General features: G+C 37.7%; 1 protein-coding gene across 1 annotated transcript in view; it reads right to left on the bottom strand.

Annotated features, from left to right (window-relative positions):
• Positions 1-20678, bottom strand: part of LOC139716692 (uncharacterized) — a 224194-nt gene that overhangs the window by 105052 nt on the left and 98464 nt on the right. The window lies entirely within an intron of this gene.

The raw sequence follows: 20678 nt of genomic DNA, 5'->3' as shown, positions 1-20678 counted from the left end.
CTCAGATCCCGACATAAATGTGACATGCAAGTATACATTTCTCCGTTCATCTAATACTTGTACTCCACAATCATGAACTTGACCACTCACAAAGATGTTGGGAATGTCCAAATACGCAAAAAATGAGACTCCCCGAATATATGATGGCGTATACAGTGTTTTACCAGACAGCAGCCCCATCCGCGGAGCTGAAGTCGGTTCGCGGCAGTGATGCCAGGATGTTGAAACAAACAACCCTGTCGTCTTATCGCTTTCATGTTTTCTCTGGTCTCATCAATAATTCAATTGTCTCAAGGAACACATATTGAATGAAAAATGAGGATTGTTCTGGGGTTTTTCCATGTGTGCGATTCTAGATTTTTTTTTTAAATCCCCTGAATTTCAAATCCCCTGTTTAGTTAAGTGTGTTTTATCTGACTCAAAATACTGCTTATGTTGTATGGTATTTGAAATAAAGTGGGACAAATTACAGTAAATATATAATATATACATGTATATTCAATTCAATTCAAATTCCTCTTTCATTTCTTGACAAAAACAAATTCCCTTCACTTTCTTTTGTAACAGAATAATGTAAACAAGACAATGTGAAATGAACAGAGTACTCCACAGTAGTGAATCATTATAGAAATGATACATAATGAACAATCATGAGTGTGTGTATGTATGTATATATATATATATATATATGTATATATATATATATATATATATATATATATATATATATATATATATATATATACATACATACATAAATTCATTCATACAAATACATACCTGTACATTTACACACAAACATCACTGCAAAGCTCAGAGTCTGGACTATGTTAGTATACCAGAGTTGGAAAATTGACATTCACCATTAACATCACCAGACAGAAAAAAAAAAAAAACATAAAGAGACCAAAGGCCTATATACCAGTGCCACATTTTCAAAGTATTTATGGTAAATTATGCCATTTGTAAGCTGCAGATACGCATACCAGAATACAGCATGGACTGGAGCAACTGTATGTATGCAAGCAAGAAAGCCGCAGGTCTCCCCGGGGGCTCGTTCTTCCTCGTTAACTCGTCTGGGAGACAGGCATAAGCATGTTTCACTGCTGATCGCAGCATGATGTACACATGCAGTCACTATCATATATGCATGTGATATGGCAACATGAAAATGGCTTAAGGTACAGAGAGATATATAATGGTTTGCTGACATCACAAACAAGCCCTGTTCCACTCTTCTGCTCCTGGTACTGATGGCTGGTACTGTAAGAGTGGAAATTTTCAAGTGAGTAATTTTTCACGTTCGTCCAGGGAAGATGAATTTCAAGTGTTTTCTAGTTCTGCAGTAATCAAAACATTACCTAATGTTACATGTAACAAGCAAAAATATTCCTTCCATTTTACAGCTAGTTCCTGGTAGCACGAAATGCATAAAAATTCATATGGGTGTGAAAATTTCCACTTCTACAGTAAGCTAGTACATGCACCAACTGAGAAGTTGCAGAGATGGAAAAATGTGTACCTTCGATTTCTTAGTGCTTTTAAAGGGACTGTACAGTACTGTTTGAACATTCGTAAGTGTGATAATGAGAAACCTTTTATGAAATCTGAAAGAGCATGTAATTTTAAGAAGGATTCAACGTTCACTTGATGAAAATTGGTTTTCGAATGGCTGAGATATCCCAAAAAGTGATAATAATAAAAAGCGACAGGCCACGCCTTTTATTAGGATCTCTTTGTTTCTCCTTGTTTCTGGATATCTCAGCCATTTTGAAACTGATTTTCATCAAACAAACTTTTGATACCCCTTAGAATTGCATGCTCTTTGACATCTCATAGAGTGGATTTTGAATATCTCGCAAAACGTTAAAAGCTAAATCCTCACCTCAACCAGAACTGTACACACCCTTTAAGTTTTGAGTGTGTTTTATTTCAATTTACATGAAACCAATATGATCTCTTTTTGATACACTACCATCAAAACCCAGCAGTGAAAGTTGCATTTTTATTTAATTTATTTTTTGTGCATGATGTGGCAGTTGCCATAGTTATGGAATTAATTAGATTTCCTTCAGTAGATAGTGCATGCTGGTCTCTATCATGCACTTTTCATATTCAAATTTGAAAAACAGAAAAATCACAATATGCCCATAGATATAAATAATGCACATGGGTAGGTTACTGCTGAAGGGGCTAGGTGCAGGGTGATCTTATCGAACGGAAATTCCAAATCAGAGATTGAAGTAGATCAGTGAAAGTCCTCTTTGCAAACTCTATTTTCCTAGAATTCTAGAACTGTCACTGGCTAACCACGGTATTTGGAAGAAAGTTGTAAAAATGTCATCCCCTGTCATTCAGCTTGCAGATCTTTTTACTGATCAAATGATATACACAGCAGTGTGTCATTTATCATTCTTTACAAAGTGTTTGTATTAATACCATATATTTTTTACAAAGCATTTGTATACAAAACAGTTGTATTTGCAAGAAACACAACAACAACAAAAGGAAAAGGGAGATTAAAATATTTACCTTTCAGCTCTTCCAGCCAATAACCATAATTAAAAGTTTTCCCCTCCACTGCCGGTGAGATCAACACCAATCATCTTCTGAGCTTTTGGTCTAATTTCATCCTACCATTCCATTTCACTGTCCTTGACTGTTTACACACATTTGCAGCGGTCGGGGGAAGTGTTTTTCTGGGAAATCGCATCCCTATCACGACTCAGGGGAAGCATCCAACTGTGCACTTGCTCCAATTAAGTCCTTAATAGGTCCAGATTACTCTGAATTATCCCCAAGGCTGCTATAAGTTTGCCTCCAGTCTCTGTTTGTCCTGCCTTTAACTTCACCCACCGTGCTTTTGTGTTCTTTCTAATTCCCTGCATTCTTTACCCACGAATGCACAAACACTTTTTGATTGCTCTCAACCTAATTATCACTGTTCACCATCTCCGGTTTGTCTCTTTAAAGTGCACCTCCATACCTTAATCACATTGACTTAAATATGCAGAGCAAAACCAGACAAACAGAATAATAAAAATGTCACAAAACTTGGACAAGAAATTAGAATGTTATGGAATTTGGAGCTTCACATGTTTTCACCAAATATACACAGACAAACACATGCTACACACAAAAGAATTGATGAGGTGATGATGTCATCACTTCACAACTCTCCTATTGGCTCATTTCATTAACATCACAGGAAAAAGCATTAATTAAAGCAATGGATCATTGTATAGTTGGAAACACTGTGGTGGACTTCTTGCTACAGACTATTACATGATGAAAAAATGGGACATTTTCCCATGATTTACTTGTTATGTGAAACGTTTTAATGCATGCTAATTTTTGAACTACCGACATATTTTAGGTCATCATATACATTTTTGTGTGTATGGACAAAATACAGTACAGAAAGTGTTAAAACATTCATTTTCTCTGACTTAAAACTGGTCAAACATGGCATGAAATGAGTGAAAGTTTCACACTGCGCAATATTTGACATTTACAGTGCTTGCCTTTTGCCATAATGTAGGAAACGTGTCTGCAAAGTAAAAAAAAAAGATGAAAATGAAAATAACCTTTTCTGCATGGTGCCATGATACATCATAGTATCTTTTTAATCCTAACTATCTCTTTTTTTTCCCCTCTCTCCTCTCTCCTGTCTCACCATCCAACAGTAGGCCGACAGAAGGCCGCTGCTGTCTCCCATAACTTGTGTTTGCGCTGCCATTATGTAGGGCCACCATGGCTGGGAATTAACGCAACGCATTCTTGGAATTAGGCCTCATTTGAGCATGCCTACATCCCCCTCCCCCCCCTCCCCATCACACACACACACACACACACACACACACACACATTTAAAGACAGGTGGATTCTTTCCATTTGGCATGTGTCATGGGTGCCTGTTTCCCTCAACAACTGTTTAGTCTGCCCTCCACAGAAAGAAGCATCATTAATTACATTCTGCCTAACCCTTAGCCTCCAATGCCTAGTCACCGCGGAAACACCACAGATACAAAAGGGCAACCTTAACAATCGTAATGACATTGACTACATCGCACAATGTACATCTATCTCTTCCTTAGCATGCATGGGGGGAGAAGAGACGGAGAGAAGATTCCAGGCTTTATTCTGGTGTTGACCTTTTCTGCTGGTGGAGGAGATCTGAGTGATTAGCTGTCTCCCAAGCTTTAATTCACCTCCAATGTAAACTCAGCTGAAGATCCCCCCAAAGCTAGTAATAATAACACTGCTGTATCGACACGCATGCCACTGTCTAAAGGGCAAAAATTGATACATAGGGCCTGTCCACTGAACTTTATGAAACATCGGAAACCAGCTATGAAACAGAATAGATTATGCACACAAACATGTACAACAACAGTTTAGTCGAGCATGTAGAACCGGGTTTATCCAAAATCAATTCTTCAATTTTCTAAAGAGTATATCACTCTGAAAAAAATACAGAAATCATGCACAAAATTGTTGCATTATACATGAGAATCTCGTGTTGTGTATTATTGACAGAAGGAGTGAAAAATAATATACTGTATAAACCATATATTTCATAGCGAGTCTAACTTTTTTTTTTGTGAATGAGGACTCCCCAACAATTTAGTGAGTAGTTAAATATGTAACCATGAAGTACAGGAATAAACAGAGAAATGTGCATATACGCATCACATTCATGTCAAGATCAGAGTGAATATTTTTGCATGTTGTACAATTTGCGAATAGCACTCGACTTGCAAAATTTGCCAAAATAAAAACCCTACAAAAATTGCTTGATACAATAATCCACACTAGATTGCCGTTGAAATGTAAAAGAAGGGCAACGGACAAGTTTTGCTCCTGGGAAGTTAGTCACGATGTGGAATGATCACTGTACGTTGACTCACATCATGATCTGCTCAAAAATGTACATATTCATCTATACTGTATGCTATATATTTAGCGAGTCGACCTTTTTTCGAATCGGGACTTCCCGGCAATTTCGCGAGTGGTTAAATTTGCGATTGTGGGGTACGGTACTGAATGGGGAAATGTATACGTGTGCATCACATTCATGTCGGGATCAGAGCGAATATTTTTGCATGCTTTTTAATTTACGAAGAGCACCCAACGCGGGAAATTCGCGAAAATAAAAACCTCACATGACATTCGGAGTAAACAGTATTATTTCAAAATGAGTGAAACAGACACAAACGAGTCATTTATGTTTTTTAAGGCGTATGCAGAATTTTAACTTGGTGACAGCCAGGCTTTCCTGCTGTTTCACCCTATACATTGGTTATAAAAAAAAAAAGTACAGGAAGAGCTCATTGCTGTCAAAGTATTAACCCACTAATCAATCACCAAGTTTTAAAGTGCATGATTTATAAGGCAACACACTTTTTTGGCATTCCACTGAGGAATATCCCACACCACTCTGCCATCCATTTAAAACATTCCTCTAATTAATCTTAATCAACCAATCAATCATTCATCCAAAAACGCCAATACATCCGCACGGCAGAAAGTCATTCATTCATCAACTTTGCTAATTATGTCATCCGGCATTCAAACAAAACGAACTGGAACTTCCTTCTGCAAATCAAGACGCCCGGGTAGTGTAATTAACGTGAATGCCACAAAAGCGCACATGGATAAAAATATCCCAAATTCAAATGCCACGTAATGCACCCACAAAGTGAATGAAGCAGAGATTGGTAGATTGGGATTTGATGCCCCTTAGGAGTAGGCCGAAGGATCAACTGGAGATTTGTGTGTTGCTATTTCAAGCCAGTGGGCAATTTTGAGAGATATACCGTCTTTCTCTCACAAAAATTGCACACCCCTCAACGACCAAGAGAGAGAGGAAATCCGATTTCTTGTCTCGCAAAGCAGTGAAAAACCACAGTCTGGAGTCAGTCGGGCACTCTACATCATACCTCATTAAAACCAATAAAACTTGAACATATACTGCAATGTCCTTTTGCATCTTTGACTTGCCCCATGATGTGTCAACTAATCTTTCTGATTACATTTTGGTGTTCTAACTTTTAACAGGTTGTACTAAATTTATGTACTCTTTTGTACTTTTTTGGGGGGCATAAATGGTGAAATCTAGCAGTTGCAAAATCTCACCCTTCTCATATCATCCTATAAATCTAGCTCGACAAAACCCTGTCATAATACAACCAAGTACCCAGTTTATGAACCAAATGATATACTTGATTAATCTTGTAAACATACAAATTATTGAAAATATGTACCTCTTTGCACGCTGTTCTTTCTTAAAGGGGAAGTCCGGACGATTATCAGCCGTTTCGTGTGTAAAGAACAATATTTCATGAACCTATTACCCTTTTCCCGACGAGAAAAGACCATCAGATACATTTACTATGATTTTTTTTTTTTAAATAAGGTAATTCTTCATGTTCGAATCCGTCGCGAGCTGCCCTTCGTACTATCTGTCCCAGGATGCATTGCGCGTGACGTATCGGGCGCAGTTTCCTCAGCTGAGAGCACCGCGAGCGAAGCCCAGCTACGCATCGATCTCCCATTGCACTGCTGACTGCGGGCGGTATCTGCATGTGTGCCTTGTCGGCGCTACTGCAGGAGACCGTACACCGATTTAGGAGTGTTGTTGCCAAACGCTGTATTCCTTTATTCAAATAATCTTCGTTATATATCTATATAAAATCTTCAAAGATTAATGTAAAATAGTTGCAATGCTATAACATTTTCGTTTAAATTGAAATATGTATGTATTATAATACTGCCGTACTTATTAGTGTCCACCCCATCACTTACAATGCATTAGCTGTTGTCGGGCTGTGCAGGCATACATTTACGTCTGCTGCTGCCAAGTGCTATCACAATCCGCGATCGTTTTTTCGACTTCTGAGTGTGAACAATCTGAAATCAGTCTGTCAATGTCAGAATTATTGCCTCTTTTGTTGTCCGAGACTGTTGAAAAGTGTGTCTGACGGTGATAAAATACGACAGTATACATGTAACTTGAACCAAGGAAGAAACGCCAGCGCCAGCTTGGTACCGCTGCCGCGCCGCGCCGGTAACTACGACCAGCAGCCCAATACACACAGCGTAATCGGGCTGCGTGTTGTAGCATTCAGGATCATGTAAAGGTAGTATCGTGGATAGATATCAATTTAAAATCGAAATATTTCTTCAATTTGAAGACTTACTAGTAAAGTTGAAGTATTGACAACACCCTAACACTTGACACATCGGCATTTTTTTAATGAAGCAATAGATCATGCCGCGTGCATCCGCTGTGTGGTCAGAGACTGTTGAGCGGTACGCTACTACCGCTTGCTTGGCCCGTATCACCGTTGCTCAAGCAGGGCTCCCCCGAGCCAGCTGACGCTCCAAGCAAAAAGCAATGTGAGGATGAAACGTCACGCTGATCTTTCTCGCCGGCGTACAGAAATCGAACGGTTACGATTCAAAATTAGTGATGCTAAAAAATCGATTGTGGCGAGTTGGGAGGGTCTTTTTCAATGAAACTTAGTCATTATGGTCCTTTATTTATGTAGATTTTGGTTAATTTTTTTCAAAATCGTCCGGACTTCTCCTTTAAAGTTTGTTCCAATCTAAGGAAGATTCTGTCAAAATGTATAAAACTCTATGCAGTATGGTAAAATTATGCTTGAAACATTTTTTTTGTTTGTGTGTGTGTGTGTGATGGCATAGAGAATGATACTTCACAATTCAATGCTGACCATTGTCCCTAACGTCTGTTGAAATATTTCCAAATCAAAAATTGCCCATATTACCAGTCACTTTTTTTTTTCTTTTACTCAAGCTGATATTCAATTTTGATATCAGGATATGTTGCTTGATAAACAGACGGAAAGACAACCAAAACAAATACTGCCATTTAAAGAGCAGTCACAAATCCTCTCATATCTAATTCATGAAGACAGAGGTCTTTAAAAAAAAAGAGGGGGGGGGGCTAATTTTATACATTGCATATCTTTTTCTTGGTAAATTTTGCACATACAGAGAGAACATCCTAAGTTCGTTGTGATAAGCAGTACGTGTCATTATAGGCTTCTTGTACTGCACATGTGATTTCGCACAACCCCAGTGCCACAAGCAGACCCTTTGAAATGCAGCATCAAATTTTGCATTGCCATGACAACAGAGTATGCCTCTACAATCCGGGGAGACTCTACAGAAGCAAATGTGCAAAGTTTTCTGCCGTCATTCCTTTGGTACCGACCTCCAATATTTCCTAAAAAAAAAATAAAAAATCTTGGTAGCCCAATGGAGGCTGGTATGAGGAGACAATGGAAATCAGTGACATCATTCATCTAACCTTTGACCTCTTTATATGATGCATTTCGATGTAGGTTATGTGAGGACGGTCCTGATAGCAACTTAGTGATACTGCCAGAGGCAAATACATAAATCAGGATAAAACTCTAACAGAAAAGCTACTTCTGACATTTCTTTGATTGAATTGAAACAATACCATAAAAGGAAGAACAGAAAAAATTAGAACACTGGGGTAAGAATTCTAGTCAGAGTAGTAATTATGATGCCCATACTGATCTGACACATGATTTTTTATGGTGTAGGCTTTTCGGTGAAATGTCTTTACTAGCTTTGACAGAAAAGAAGAATGGTAGGCAATTAGGCTGGGATTAACGACCAGCGGTTCAACCCAGATTTGGAATCTCATGACCTCATTATCAGTGCGATCTATCTCAAGTTGGTTGACAAATCCGTCATCGCCGTATCTTGTCACCCCGTGGCAGCAGTTTTAACACCAATGCAACACTCCGCCTTGCCAACTCCTAGTGTGTGTTCAGACCCACACAAGAAAATTTCGTTCACGTACATGTACATGTACGACCCAGCAACAGTTATGCATACCTCGCTATTAAAGACTGGCTTCAAAATGTAATCATAAAGAGAAACATTGGCTAATGAGGCTTGTGAGAACTGAAAGTCGCGATGGATTTCCACCTGCAGTCATCCCACTATCCAAGATTTAAGCAAGATGTTATGTCCAGCACCACCATCAGCCTGTGTGTATCCGAACACACTTTGAAAAGTTTTTGCATGTTCACGTGACTGATTTTCTTGTTTGCCTTTAGATATATATGTCTTACAAGAAGCCACTGAAAGCACCTTTGCATTCAAATTGCACAGATATATATCAGAATAGTAACAATATTACAAAAACGATATACATACAGTGCTTCACTCAATTTTGCTCGAAGTTTGCGGACAACTCTTACCCTAACTTTGCAAAGTTAGAAAAAATGTGGAGTTACATCGGCAGTGTAAATGGACGGACCTCACTTTGCGATTTCTAACTTCGCACAGTCAGGCAGTGTAAATGGGCCTTAGTCGTATAGAGCTCTATGTCATTGAGCTAACTCTAAAGTACAAGATGAGACCTTCAGATGCCATTACAGGTATCTGAAGTAGCACATTTTGTTGATGACAACAGCAACAAATTAAAATGCAGTACTTCTGATGTATAATTACATCTGAAGGTCTCCATGTTGTTGTTTCTCTGTCAATGAACTGTCCAGAACATGAGGGTGGGATTGATTGTACATCAGCATATTCGGTATAAATTTGTAAAGCAACTTGGCATCACCTGAGCACTACACAGAAGCCTAAGCCAGGGACTGTGACATCCACACACTGATGAACATGAAAACAGTTTCTTTTGTCTTTTGTTTGTCACAGTCATTTTCCATTGTCCTGGAGGTATGTCTAAACATCAAAGTATTCTATCGTTATGTTTCATTTGTTCTACAAGGTATTTTAGAAGTGGAAATTAATGAATAAACTACCCATATTTCATGTTAAAAGAGCATTACAATACTTGCCATTCAAATGCAAATACAAGGTAGATTACACCACTCTCTTTGCTATCGCTGGCTCACCCCCCATCATGCTTTGGGTGCCTGTGTTGAATTGGTGGGAGTGTCTGCATGTGCTTCAAGCTACCGTGCAAGCCGCTCAACCTAGCGACACTATACTGCAACATGTAATGGCCTATCAGTAATGGATACAGTCTCTAGCAATGTTGCTAATGCCTGCCATGTCCTGCACATGTCAACAGTATGGCAAAGTCCTACAGCAGGATTAAAGTTATATTGGCGTGTGGTGACCAAGGGAGAGCCTCGATCATTACAACATATCTAACTGCAATCCCACCTTTAAAGATTAGGTAATCCCTCCCCTCTGAAAAAAGAAAAAAATCTTTACTAAATGATACATGCATGTATTTAAAACATCTAAGTCCTAATAAAATTGATCTTTACATTTGAAATGTACACAAACAAATAGTGCTTTCATTGTTGCAAGACTGAAAAAAAAAAACTGTGACTTTTCCCTTTAACTTGGTGTGTAAACAATTAAGACTGACCTCGTCAATTTGCAAAACGAAACATAATTCTAGACTGCCATTCCGTTTTTAGTGTGATGCCAATTACAAACATTTATTTCATCAAGTTCACCAATAATGAGATCATTCTACAGCTTGGATGTCATTTACCATCTGTTTCAATGAGAATGTTCTCTCATGGTCAGACAAACATGTGAGAACATTCTGCCCATGGGAAAACATAAGTGGTCAACTATCACATGACCACACTTAGCCATATACTGAACTGGCGTTTGACTATCGCAAATGACATTGTACACTATAATGCATGCAGTAGACCCACATACCATGTCCATGAAGCAGCAAGGCTGGAATACAACACCACGTGTAATGAGTATGAAAGAGGAGGCGCAGTCATGTACGACGTGATGTGAAGATCGCCTCTTTCGTCACACTGTTCTACTTTCGGCCTTGCGGTCACCGGAGCTGACATGATTTGTGCATTTGGGCGGATGGACAGAGCAAGGATACGGAAATATTATAGCCGACTGCTACGCCGCCCTCGCCCACATGAATGGGAATATATGAGAAACATTGCACACTGTGCACTGCATTCGTGTGTTGCAAAGCAATAAATGTACAGAAGCAAAGTACGTACCGGTCATATTGTTGCATCAGCAATGAAGAATGGCAAATATGGATAAAATTATGTTTCAAACTCTTAAGAAAGTATTCAATAATAGTAATTCTATTCATCTCTTGTACAAACATTTCATAATTTTGCCCTTATTTGGATTATTTAGAAGTACAGGAAATTCAGTACTTGATATAACCTTGCAAAATGATTTTTCATCTGTTTAAATTATACTCAAATACATTTCTTCATATCACAGGGGAAAAAAGGAAGAATAAGAACCCACCTGTTTATTTTGTTCTATTATATTCAATAGACAATTTTTGGTGAGTTTTGCGGTGGAGAGTCACATATGATACACATAGATTCTCCAACAACAACAACAACAACAACAACAACAACAACAACAACAGCAGCAGCAGCAGCAGCAGCAGCAACCACAACAACAACAAGCATGCATTGTCACACTGTCTCAATTTCAAGTTTCTGGTACAGTATGTGCATGCAGCGAATATTCCTCGGACGTTCTCGTGGAGACTCATAGAGAGTACATGCATACTGCAACCAAGCAGCATAATATGCAAACATGACATTACGCCAATGTTCTACACATTCACATCTACCCTAGATTATGCTCTCCGCATACCGGAGGAAGGGGGTAGAGAAAAAAAGTGCTTTGACTTGAGCGTTTTGAGCAGCGGAATGTGCCGCTAGAAGCACGACTTACAGGCATCATGTGACCAGATTATCCGAATGGAATAATCATTAGATCTGCCTGGAGAATTCCTCTGCCCATGATCCTATTACCAATGGAGTCCTGCCAAACATACAGAGTTCATTTGCACGATTGGCAATGAAGCAAGTTGCATTCTCTTCCTTGGAACAAATTCATCGACCATCGGCCTTTTTGGAACCGAATGTTTTGGCAAATTTGGGGCACAAGGGGGACAATCGTAAAATGCATTAATGATTTATATTCATTCTGATGCATTTTGATAACCATAGGCGTTTTCACATCAGCCCGATAAAAATCCAAGCTCGAGATATTTTCCAATTTCCCAAGTCAGCAAATAGCGCGCTATTTCGAAACATCGGGCTGATGTGAAAACGCCTATTGAGTCTCTGTCATTTGGCTGATTAAAGGGAAAAACTGCCAAAGCAGTCAACACACTGTCTTCATCATTTAATGAAATATTCATGTAACACCTGTTTACATCAATTTACATCAAATTCTGGCATGGATTAGTGTAATCAGTGTGCTGTGCCACAACACACAGGTTAATTTTCTCATACTCCTATTAGGAGTATGATAAAATTAGCACAGAAACTTTTCCAACACTAGTAATGTGAGTCGAAGATCTTTAAAAAACAGTTGAGTGCTATTCCAAGCACTGTAATATCTATGTGATGCGTTGTACCAGGTTAAAACTGGACGAGATTCTGATGCGATGGATTGAAGGAATCTCTCCGTCGGGCTCATCTCACCCAATTTTGTTGTAATCATCCAGTCAAGATGTACAGGTTCATATCACGGGGAGGAGGAGGGGGAGGTTTTGAACACATACAGGCAACCTATACTTTGCTTCCACACTCCCAAGGACGGTGTGGCTTCTATAAATTGCTCGTATATTTGGCAGGTAGAGATTGACCTTTTAACTGTTCCCGAGGATTAGTCGAGGCGGGACGGGCATTCCCAATCATGTGCAGTAATCAGATGGAGGCTTTGGCGGTGGTACAAGTGTGTGGTGAGCAGGAATCGATGATTTGCTCGCTCCCAGGAAAACTCAGCATAGTTGTGGCACTGGAACAGTATTTTGAGATTGACTTACTTTACTGATGGTTGACTTGAATTCTGACACAATACAGCCTATGAATGAGCTCAAGATAAACCAAATACTATCACTCGCTGTAGCATGTATATAAACATTAATGGCTACTGACACAAATAAGCTTAGGTGGGTCTAAATTGGACAGAAGCCATGATCCTGCAATTGAAACTATCATTCTTGTCAAAATAGTAAAATTCCTTGCTTTCTGGTCGTCAAACCACAGGCTACTAGTTTAATCTTCCTTGGATATGGTATTTGCTGTAACCTTTTGTATGATCATGAAACAGACAAGGGAAAAGATACAGAGCATTGATATGCTTCTATATTACAGCTGTCCTATGACAACACTTAAGTGAAAACATAGTTCTCATATGTCTGCAGAACTGTAATTTTTTGTATGCATATGCAGAAGATATGTGTGAAATGACGCTGTAATAACATACTTTTAGTTGGGTATCACCAACAATGTGAAATATTAGCCAAAAAGGGTTCACCAGAAGAACTGTGCAATCTCAGAGCTTACCCGAACGTGGTTGCTACATCATTTTTATAGATGATTATCGCTAATCATCAAATCAGACCATATGCAGCTGTTATCTTACACACTAAAGTGAGTTGCATGGAGCTTATTGGAAAACATGACTGCTTCTGCACGATCGATAGACACATAACGTTATACCATGGAGGTACCTCCATGGTTTTATACCTGTCTGCTACTGAACTTTAGGTATAAAAGTAGTGTACTAGGATCAAAATCATTTCGTACTCTTCATCTCAAAATATTCCCAAACAGCTCATATCCTGGCAAATCACATCAGCCACACAAGTTTCTGGGTGGACCCTTTTGATGTATTGCAAGCCATTTTAAAATGGGGGAAGATGAATTTTGAACCCTTCTGAGAACTACGTTCTGGCTTTAAATCCTTGCTCAGCTCACTCAGTATGACTTCCATTAAATATGAGTCCACTTTATAGATACAATTCGATGAGAAGAGAAGGTTATTCGATGAGAAGAGAAGGTTATTCACTCCAATGCATGTACGGCCTTTTACCATGAAAGCATGATGAAGTCACGGAACACTGACGGCCTAATCGTAGCATTCTCATATCTCACAAATTTTTCACTGACATCAGGGGTGTGAGGGTACTTGCAGATAAAAATCTGAAGAAAAAAAATCTGAAACTTTTGAAAAATCTAAAGCCTGAAGTCTATTGTACTGTGAAAATTTCTAAGCATTTGAATTGCCAAAAAGTTTGAAAAGTGGGTTTGGGGCAGAGTAAAATAAAACCTGAAATCAGATTACACTCTAAACTACCACATCCCTGATGACATGTAATGACTTCCAATGGGTAAGCACCTTACAAAGCTAACAACCTATACCACAACAATTGTTAAGAATGCAATCTAGCACACTAACAGAGGTACATTATAAGAAAATTAACTTTGAATTTCAGATACAGTCAATCAGGCATGAAACTGACACTTGAATAAAATTGGGCAATTAAATTTACCATACTAACATGCTTTTTTCTCTACAAAGTTTCATATTCAAAAATATCTATAAGCTCTGAAAGTTGATCCGGAGGAAGCCTAGATAATACGCCCACACTTCTAACTATGGGACAAATCTACAGTTTCATATATTTCACCCACGCTGCACTGTTTGCATCTATTCCAATCAAGCATTACAATGCTGCTGGGGTATTGCAGTGTCCGATCACATACTCTTCACACTGCTGCTTTCCCCTGGGTTCTCAAACTAATAGTACAACCTGTAAAATTCATCTTCGCAGCTCTCGGATGTTCTCTATTATTCATGTTTTTGAAGCCGCACTTGGACGGCTGTAACTGCATTTTGGATGGGTCGTTGTCATGGACAGCGCACCCTACCAATAACAACGATCGCAAAATGATAGACCTTTCACTAGAGGATTCTTCAAAATTCATAATGTCTGCATAATCTAGCATTATTCACTTTTAAATGGAGGGCAGTAAAAGTAACATTATATAATTTTACATACATGAAAACAGTTACTGCCAGCAAAATATACAAAAACTGGATTTTTCACTGAAACAATTCTATACTAGATAGATATAATTCATTGCCATTTAGAGATCATGACACAAAAGTATTTTCCCCTATCCTCAATGACTGTCCCATTACAATACAGCTTCTGTCCAAATCATATCACACCTACAGGATATGGAAAGATATTTTTATTCTCTCTTGGTTTCCGTTGGTTATCCCATGATGAAAATGATGCCCTTGTGTGCTTGAGAAAGAAAATGAGACCATACATCATGACTGGTAATGATGTGGTATCATTTTTAGCACCTGGAAATATTATACGACAGGAGAAATGAAGCAGTGGCGATCCTTGGGACAGCTCGCTAGCCAGTGGACACTCTATTACCAAGGTTACAAAATGCGTAGATTGGCAGATGAGGGGTGAATCATTCCGGTAGTCAATCACTTGCAACTATGCAATTAATTAGGAATAGATAGGATACAATGAGTGTCAGCAGTACTGGTTGTAGAGTATCTATTCCCTGCATCTGACAGTTTATCTGTCTAAATATTTATCTATCTCATCTCTCTATCTATTTATCTATCTTATCTCTCTATCTATTTATCTATCTTATCTCTCTATCTATTTATCTATCTTATCTCTCTATCTTTTTATCTATCTTATCTCTCTATCTATTTATCTATCTTATCTCTCTATCTATTTATGTATCTTATCTCTCTATCTATTTATCTATCTTATCTCTCTATCTATTTATCTATCTTATCTCTCTATCTATTTATCTATCTTATCTCTCTATCTATTTATCTATCTTATCTCTCTATTTATCTATCTTATCTCTCTATCTATTTATCTATCTTATCTCTCTATCTATTTATCTATCTTATCTCTCTATTTATCTATCTTATCTCTCTATCTATTTATCTATCTTATCTCTCTATCTATTTATCTATCTTATCTCTCTATTTATCTATCTTATCTCTATATTTATATATCTGTCCACCTGTTTATCTTTCCATCTTTCTACTGTATGTACATATATATGTATATTTATATGTGTGTGTTCATCTATTTATATATTTCATCTCTCTATATGCAATGTATTATCAATCTGTTTATTGCTCTTCGTTTCTATATATTCAATATTTGTGTTTATCTCTCATCTATCTATCTCTGTTTATCTATATATCAATTGGTTTATCTATTCATCGATCTATATATTTACCTATCTGTCTATCTCTTCAGCTCACTAGCTTTCTATCTCTCTATCTCACTATCTTTCAATTCATCTGTCAATCCATCAACCTGTTGACAATTTTGCTAGTTTCCTTATCACAATGCGTCTCTAATGCAATGCCATCATGGTCTACCAACCTACGATGTCAATCCATCACCGTATCATCTCTCTTACCTTCTGTCTTTCCTCTCTTTCCCCCTTTTCTCTCTCCCACACAATTTCCTTCCCTCCATCAATTCCTCTGATTCAGTCTCATTTACTCATAATCTCTCGATTCCATTTTCCTCCATCTCTCTCTCTCCCTCCTGTCTCTCTCCTTAAATAATATTTGGCACAGTGCCAAAGTGTACTTTGCCATTATGCCTTTACCTGTCCGCAGGTTTGCGAATTGATAATTACATACAGGTAAGGCAGTCACACACCTGCACGCTTTGTGCGAGTCATGTAATTACTTCGAGCACAGACCAGATTCAAAGAGGCCTATAACAAGGAAGGTACAGAAAATCCACTGCCTCCACTACGGTATACCAAATCACTCACTTTCCTATTTTTCCAAGCATTTTCATCTTAATTTTCATTCATTCATTCATTCATTCATTCATTCATTCATTCATTCATTCATACATTCATTCCATTTCCAACAGATTAAATTATCACAGAAATTGAAGGCATATATTACATTACAATGTCCAATAAACAAAATTTATAAGTACTTGCAAAATATATAAAGTACACAGAAATGCTGGCAATGGGGGGGGGGGGGGGGGGAGGGGGGATGCTTACAAAGCAATGCTTGCAATATGAATTCCCCCCACACATAATACCACAAATTACATGACTGATGTATTGTTAAACATAGAAGGCGGAATCACAAAACAAATTTTGCAGATATCACGGTAATATTTGTATTTGAGGTGATACTTATTCCTTATATTATAAGACTTATGATGGAATGAGCCATTTTGAAACTTAAATACAAATATATCGGAAGTCAAAAAATGTTCGGAAAACATAATGTTCTCAGAATGAGAGAATGGGGGGGGGGAGGTATTTTATGCAGCTTTAAAGACAAGACTGCACTAGAATAAAACGTCACAGAGTGACCTACACAAACATGAGAGTTAATGATGTGCAATACAAGAGTATGATATAAAGGAAATGTACAATGTGGTAAATGGAAGAGACTTACCTGTCAACTACTAGTACAGAGGTGCATAGAAATTGTACTCAAGAGAATAAACATGTCACTCATTTTATACCATCAGACAGCTCCTAAGAGCTTTATGAATACATTGAAAATAGTATAACCCTGTGACTTCCATCCTTACTATATGAATATCTCATAAGGCAAAATAACATAAAACTTCAGCCTTTTCTGTGAGAAAAAAAATGAGATAAGATGATAATCTCTCAGCAGTATCAAGAATACAGCATGTCACACATGTGTATGACAAGAGTACTTGGCAGTCTGATATAGTATACCACTTATAGAGTCTCATCTTTTTGAATAATATATCCTCCACTAAAGAGTATAGTGGCATTTTTTGATGACTGAATACACAAGCTGTCATATTTTCTCCTTTGTTTGATGACTGTAACAACAAAACTCATATCTAATAAAGCATACAAAAAATATCTATACCTGTTCTCCAGTCATGACAGAGTACTCTTGTTGATACTATGAATAATATAAAGATGCATTTTCTTCTATCTATCTACTCTCTAAAAAAAATCGAGTGAAAATATTCACTCTTGAAGGAGTGAATACAAAAAAGAGTGAATTTAGAGTGAAATTGGAGTGAATTTTGAGTGAAAATGTTCATTTTTACTCGTTTTAGAGTGACCTCAGGGATCACTCCAAAACCTTCGAGTGATCCCTGAAGTGAGGTCACTCCAAAATGAGTGAAAATGAACATTTTCACTCAAAATTCACTCCAATTTCACTCTAAATTCACTCTTTTTTGTATTCACTCCTTCAAGAGTGAATATTTTCACTCGATTTTTTTTTAGAGAGTATATACATATTTGCCTTTTGACTGGAATACACTGGTTACTCTGGTTTCTACTTTCTTGCTTTCCTCTCCACAGTGACAGAAAGGTATCTAGAGACACACATACTGACAGTCAATGAAGACAGACAGACAGACTACTGGAAGAGAGATTGCTATGACATGATTCTTTTTCAGCCTTGTCAATGTGACTGTTAGTCTTGACACTCTGTTAAACATACACATGTCACCCACCTGAATGACGGAAGAAAAGCTCATCCACTTACATGATTAGGATTAAAATAATCACATTTGTGATGCTGAGGAAATGAGAAAGTCCAATGTCTTGCAAAGGTGAATGGGTAAAATACAATAAGAGAGAAGATATTCTTGTTTCATAAAATGATGAACTCAACCTTCTACAAAACAAGTATAGATATTTGTAATTCTTATAGAATAAAAAAAAAAAAAGATGCTCACATTATCATAAACTCTGCTACCTTTACTCAGTATCAACATCATTCAGTTGCATCAATGCAAATCTTCAGGCTTCTCCGCTATACCTCATCTCTGGAAGGAAAAACATTTCATCTCGTGAGAAAAGAAAAAAAAATGGCGACAAATACCAGCACTGGAGAGTTCAGTGCAAAAATGGGCTGTAAATTGTGCGTCATCGCTGGGCATAAATCTACACAACCCACTTAATCGCATTTGAGCTGCACATTTGCACGTACGCTAAAAACACTAGCCGCTGGGGCAATAACAAGCCGAAACAGCAAGGAAAACAGGCGTTGAGTATGAGTGACAATATTGGTTATGATTTATACATTCTTAATCCAGGCTGTACGGTGTTTGATGACGCACACTTGTTGAATAGTGAGCGGAACAACCTTGTCTGTTTTCATTAGCAAAATTCACGCCATAATCTATGCTGGCAGGCACTGTCCTCACCTCCCCCCCCCCCCCCCCACTTTCTTCTAGTCCCAAATGGCTCCACCCCCCCCCCCCCCACCATTACATAATTGTAAAGATAGACAGACATATACATGTACATGCACATGTAAACATACTACAAACAACACACACACACACACACGCACACACATTCATTTGTACATACCATCTTATTCATAGAATGACAGATATTGTTTCTTTTGCCGGAATACACAGTGGTTTTCAGCTCATGATTCAAATAGAGGGATTATTATTGTCACTGACCATATTCTGTCTCGTGCCATTATTGATGTCTTGAAATGGACATGCCAACTTGCAATCACAGAAGCACTGATTTTGCTTGAATATTTTTATCATTTTCTCATATCCTTTCTCCAATGACTTACATGTATTTCACTGACTAGAACATGTCAGAAATTTGAATTATGCAATCAATATCAACACCTTTAACACAATACAGTATGTAGCAGTAGTATAGATTTGCCACATAACCTGCAGTACATTACACAAGGTTTCAAGATATTTGTCTGACCTGCGTGGGATGATGCAAACGTATGGATAGCTACAGGTAATACAATATACCTCATTGTTCATCAAAAAAAATAAAAAGTGGTATTTAAATTGTATGCTTATTGTTAAAAATTACACAGTATTTCACACACTGAACACTGCAAGGTACATGTACAAATGTACTTGATTTGTGCATGGAAGAGCATTATTACTTTAATAGAAACAGGCTAGGAATGTAGGAATATTCCATATCATACCATGCAACCTCCTGTATCCTACACACACAAGGTTTTCTTTGGCACAAGAGTGGTCCAAGCTACCAAACTGTATAAGCTCTCCAGTTTTGCTGTGGATGCATAATATTCCACGAATCAGAAGTTTTAAGACAATTTTGCAGGTACATGTAGTTGAATTTGAGATAGAGAATGTGAATACTGTACTGTATCATAATCGAAGGCGAGACTGCTACAATGTCCAGCTACTGCCTGCTCATGTTGCATGTACAACTGCATGTACATCACTCATCACTATATTTAGTACTCACATAACCAGAAGGTGACGTATTTTGACAGGGTGTTAAATTTATGTTGTTGTTTTTTGGACTTGTAAAATTAAAGGAAGTAAACCCCCATAAGATATCTAGTATTTGCAGAAACTCTTCATTAATCTTTCACACAATACTAGCACAAATAACAAAAAAGAGGAGAAATGGTCTAAAAGAGAAGAAAACAAAAGTGCTGGAGATTCATGGCTTTGTTTTGTTATATGTGTTTGAAGTCTCTTTCTTTTACAAAGCATTCCAAAGGGCATTTTGCATGATATCTGACTTGTAGAGAAATGTCCATCTCTGAAAGAAAGCAAAATCATATTTAACCGGATATATTATTTCATTTCACTTGTCATCCATTTGCTCTTAAGGAAAAAAACAAATCTACGAGTAAACCCTTATTTGATCTAAGGTTTGATCAAATTCAGAATGAATGAAACTCCTGTTTCATAATAGTGTTTATAATGCACATGCACTTATGCACATGAATAATATTTTGTCAAGTATTATATCAGTGGTTTTAGAAATATGTGTTTATTTTTCATCCCAAAATACCAGAAGGCTTTGGATACTAAATGTATT

Source organism: Diadema antillarum, unplaced genomic scaffold (genome assembly GCF_040938485.1).
Source record: "Diadema antillarum isolate AM-2024a unplaced genomic scaffold, OU_Dant_1.0 scf00000069, whole genome shotgun sequence".
In the NCBI taxonomy this organism is placed as follows: Eukaryota; Metazoa; Echinodermata; class Echinoidea; order Diadematoida; family Diadematidae; genus Diadema; species Diadema antillarum.
Note: the sequence above shows the minus strand (reverse complement) of the source record. Positions and strands in the feature narration are given on the sequence as shown.